Source organism: Lathyrus oleraceus, chromosome 6 (assembly GCF_024323335.1).
Source record: "Lathyrus oleraceus cultivar Zhongwan6 chromosome 6, CAAS_Psat_ZW6_1.0, whole genome shotgun sequence".
Lineage (NCBI taxonomy): Eukaryota > Viridiplantae > Streptophyta > Magnoliopsida > Fabales > Fabaceae > Lathyrus > Lathyrus oleraceus.
The window spans coordinates 471,712,182-471,717,504 of record NC_066584.1 but is presented as its reverse complement, the minus strand read 5'-3'; the positions used below and the strand labels follow the sequence as shown (position 1 = coordinate 471,717,504).

General features: G+C 35.7%; 1 pseudogene; it reads right to left on the bottom strand.

The window, feature by feature from the left end:
• Positions 1 to 4,323: 4,323 nt before the first annotated feature.
• On the bottom strand, positions 4,324 to 4,423 carry LOC127099109 (uncharacterized; annotated as a pseudogene).
• Positions 4,424 to 5,323: the final 900 nt, after the last annotated feature.

The window sequence follows — 5,323 nt, the reverse complement described above, 5'->3', positions numbered from 1 at the left end:
ATTCTAAGTGTCAGAGGAGGTCGATATTTGATGTCAAAGAATCTAATAATTGTAAATTCATAAATTGAAGAGTACATGTGCCCCTTGAAAGAAGTAGATGCCATATAGACCAATTGTTTAACATGAAGAATGTATCTATCAAAGTCAATTTAACCATTTTGAAACCTAATATCATTTCTTGTGTGCCAAGTTTTCCAAATAATTATTATGATGAGATTCATGATCAAATTTTAAATTTGAGAGCTCCAACTTCTACCATCAAGTTTGAATTAGCTTTGGTAACTAGTTCTATCAATGTTCATGCCAAAAAATCATTATATCCAGTGCCAACAAACTAATGTGTACATGCATATAAGAAATAAATGGTCCATAGTTTCCACATCATGATACCAGAGAGAGTCCCTTAAAATCATATACATTCCCCTTCAAATCAGTTTGTCTTCTGTTGCAATAATATTATGCATTAGTTTCTAATTCACTAATTACTTAATAGGTGGTATGCAGGGTTGTCAAATAAATTTTATCCAAGAAGGCTCAATGCGATCCTTCCTGATGCATTCATAGACATCTTCAATAGATAGATCACTAATTGAAGATTATGTACAAATGAGTTTATCATCATTAGTATTATCAAATCACAAGTTAATCTTTAAAACATCGTCAATATTTTGAGGAGGCAAAATGGATAAGGCATAAATAATGTTTCAATTGATGTCTCAGATGATTGAACTGACTTTAGAAGTTTGTATAAATTGATTATCCACTAGCAATACTACACGTACATCTTTAATTTTGTACCCCAATAACTGCATTTTAGCAAGTTTTAGTTTTTTCTTTATATTTTTGTTTAAGACCTATTACTACGGTTGAACTGTCAATCAAAGGGAAGAGTATTTAGGAGACACACCTTTGAATCTCAACATCAATATTTTAACATATTTTATTTTTGAAATTTTTGTTTACGCCTCAGTTAAGCTACCAACTAAGGGGAAAGTATTAAGGGGACAAGCTTTAGAATCCTAGCAACAACATTTTAGAAACTTTTAATTTTTGTTTGTTTATGATTTATTACCTCGATTGAGCTGACAAACAAGGGGGAAAAGTATCAATCAACCTCCCTTTTGAATTCCAACAATTGCATTTTAGTGTATTTTATGTTACTTTTATTTGTTATTTAGAACCTATTACCTCGATTGAGCTAGCAACCGAGGGGGAAACTTTTGTCCAATTTGATAAAAAAAAACAAGTAACGAATCTTTGTCATCCATTTATAAAGTAACAAAGATGAAGATATTGTCAACTCATCAATCCACATGAAACATCAGTGATCTGTGTGAAATTCTCACCAGCCAATCAAAACATTAATGCCACAACGATCTATCTTGGATGCAAAGTGCTTATATGGAAACTTAACGTAATAAAAATAGAGATGGTTAAAGTCGTTGCATGAAGTACAACATTATTCTCTAGAATGGATTAATTACAAGAGCAAGAAAATGTTTCAAGGTTGGTTCCTTAATGTAACCTCTTCTCTTATTTTTTGCTTGTTAAGAATGGTTAATGTTAGTTAGAAAAATACATATGTAACTTAGCAATGTTAGTTGTAATTGTATCCAGTAAAATGTTTAATCTTGTTATTGTTGAGATTTAATGTTTAAATATTCTATTGGCTTTGTTTATTTTGTTGTTGTTTTTTATATTTAATGTATAATGTGAAGGTGAGAAAAATACACAAGAAAAAGGGTTGAATTGTGTGTGTTAATTCTTTTTCACTTCTAAAAAACCAACTTCAGAATCTGAACAAGTTTAAAATCTGATCTCAGAGTTGTTAGTAGCGGAATGAATAATATTCAGAAGAAAGAAGTAAAGTAACACACAGAGTTATCATGGTTCCTCTCACAAACTGAGAGTAGTTGATAACTTGAAATTATATCACATTTTAGGACTTAATTCAATTAGATTATATTATCATTTACTTTAATTTATCTCATTTTATCAGATATTATGCGGTATTTTCCTTTCTATTTATGTCAGGCATCCATTTTGAAGCAAAAGTGAAAAAGGGAAGAAAAGGAGGTGTAAAAAGGAATAAAAAGGAAACAAATAACAAAGACAAAGCCCAGCCCAAAGAAAGCGCACGTTATGCCTGTGACGGGCGTCACAAAGGTTGTGACGAGCGTCACACTAAGCACACTCTTGTGACGAGCGTCACACATGGTGTGACGGACGTCACACCATTCCCCTATATTTTTGGCACTAGGAACTCAACTGACCACGTTGAAAGCTATTTCCACGCACGCTTAACCCTCGGAACGAAAAGACCGCGCATACGGAAACCCTTGGAAAGCAGTTACACCAGCAGCTGTATAAATAGCAGCTAATTGGGAAGTTCCAGCCTCTCCGTTTTTTTTCACGCTCAGATTGCCGAAGCTCTGCCCATTTTTCTTTTCACGCTTTTGCTTATTTTTCTTTTCCAGCACTTAACATTGTTTATTTTATTTATTTCTTCTGCAAGTTCTACATTCTTTTTCCCTTGCAATTTACCTTTCCCTTTTTGGCATTTAGATATTTTTCGCATAATAGCTTCTACACCGGAAACTATTGTGCAACTTTTTATCGGATCTAACCTTACGTTAGATTCTAGTTTTATTTCCTTGGTTTAATTTATTGTTTAATTGAAGAATCGAAGAACAAATCCTACCGGCTTGTGGTGGAGTGTTCAAGACTATTGTATAACGCATTCAGGTTCTTTAATCATTATTTAATATTTTGTTTTATTATTTATCTATATTATCTGCCTGGAATGAGTCTGTTTATGCATGATATGTATTCTTGTTTATTTAGCATGTCTGGCTAATTCGCCTAGGTATCGGTATGTAAAGTAAGCAGAATAAGGGATCAAGACTGAGTCGGTCTATCTAAACTTAAAATTAAAATCAATCTTTTTACGGTCTCAACTTACAGGTTTAATAACAAGATTTTTTACAAAAGTAAAGGACATAAAGAAGTTAAAATCAATAGAGCGAGAGTTTGAGGTTTTAACTGGACAGTGTAAGTTAGGCATTAATTCTAGATCAGGGCGAGAGCAAGTTTTAGAGTTAATTAAATTCTGACCTTTTCCAAAAATTATTTTTAAAGATTGAATGTGAGGACGAGAGTTAAGCATTTGGATTTGATTATATAACCTAAGTCAACAGAGCGAGAGTTTGAGATAAGGGTGTTTAAAACGGTCAGTATTTTCTTAAAAAGAGTTTCTGCAACTTTATTGTTTTCAAAATATGATTTTTGACTTAATTATAAGTGACAGCTACATTAATATAAAATCATGGTTTATTCAACAGAGCGAGAGTTTGAGATAAAACCTTTAACTAATAAAGTTAACCGAAACGATTTATTTTAAAACCAAGAAACCGACAAAGACTTGATTCCCTAGTTCTGACGAACTACATACCGATATCCGTTTTATTAATATTTAATCTAGATCTTAGTTTAGCTCTTAGTTTTTCCCCAAAAAATCAAGCATTTTCACCTTAGATTTACGTAGTAACCTTAGATAACGGTATATCGATTCATAAGTCCCTGTGGGATCGATATCTTTTAAAACTACGCGATAGAACTGTGCACTTGCAGTTTGTATCCCATTCTCGACTCACACAGTCGAGCGATCAAGTTTTTGGCGCCGTTGCCAGGGACTTTTATTTAATCGATATCGTAACTCTTCCGTTACGCTGTAGAGACTAAGGTTTCTTTTTCTTCTATTCTTTCTTTCGTTGATTTGTATGCCACGCACTCGCTCACAAGGCGAACCGCTCTATTTACGAATCAACGATATCGAACTATATCTCCGAGTCTTACGACGAATTCGGGAATATCGTGCTGCAAACAATCTCCCTCCTATAAACTTTCCTGATCTCAAAGATTTTCCTTCTTTAACCGAGATGGCAGAACCAGCTCGTGCTCTTAGAGATTACGCCGCTCCATCGCAAGATGAACCGCATTCAAGTATTGCTCCACCCGCAATCGAAGCAAACAACTTCGAACTAAAACCTTCGCTGTTGCAGGCTGTGCAACAGAACCAATTCTCTGGAAATCTTACCGAAGATCCAAACCTTCATTTATCCGTATTTGCCCAATACGCTGATACTGTTAAAACTAATGGTGTCACATCAGAGGCAATTCGACTTCGTCTTTTTCCTTTCTCATTAAGAGACAGCGCTAGAAGATGGCTTCAATCTCTCCCTTCCAACTCAGTCACCACATGGAACGAGTTGAAGAAAGTTTTTCTTGCCCGATATTTTCCGCCAAGCAAAACAGCTATGTTAAGAGCCCAGATAAACGGATTTAAACAGAAAGACAACGAGTCTCTTTTCGAAGCATGGGAAAGATACAAAGACATGATGAGACTTTGCCCACACCATGGTTTGGAAGACTGGTTAGTAATTCACACATTTTATAATGGCCTCTTATACAATACAAGGTTAACAATAGACGCCGCTGCAGGTGGTGCACTAATGAACAAACCTTATGCTGATGCTTACCAGCTTATCGAGAGCATGGCCCAAAACCACTATCAGTGGGGAACCGAACGAACAACGGTGGAAAAACCTCAACCGAAAACTGGCATGTACGAGATAAGTAACCTTGATCACGTTAATGCAAAAGTGGATGCTTTGGTCCAGAAAATTGAAAGTTTAAACGTATCACCTCCAGCCGCCGTGGTTGCTATAACTCAGAATTGCGAGGTCTGTGGAATCCAAGGCCACACTCCTGCGGAATGTCAACTCTTGACTGGAATCCAAGCAGAGCAAGTAAACTATGCTCAAGGAAGCCCCTATTCGAATACCTATAACCCAAATTGGAAGAACCATCCAAACTTTTCATATAAGAGTAATAATGCTTTATACGCACCTGGACAGTCTCCAAATCAAGCCCCATCTATACCTCCGGGATATCAGAAACCGAATCCATCCATACCTAACAATAATACCCCTAGAAAATCCAACTTGGAAATCATGATGGAAAACTTTATAGCTTCCCAACAACAAACCAATAAAGATTTCTTAAACCAGAACATACATACTGGCGAACAACTTAAACAACTAGCAAGCAAAGTAGATGCCTTGGCTACCCATAACAAAATGCTGGAAACACAAATATCTCAAGTAGCTCAACAACAAGCACCTACTGCTGCCCCAACTGGTACATTCCCTGGACAGCCCCAACCTAATCCGAGAAGCCAAGCTCATGCAATTATATTAAGAAGTGGAACGGAAGTGGAAGGACCGTCTGATCCAAGGATAGAAAACCAAAACCCTAAGAAATC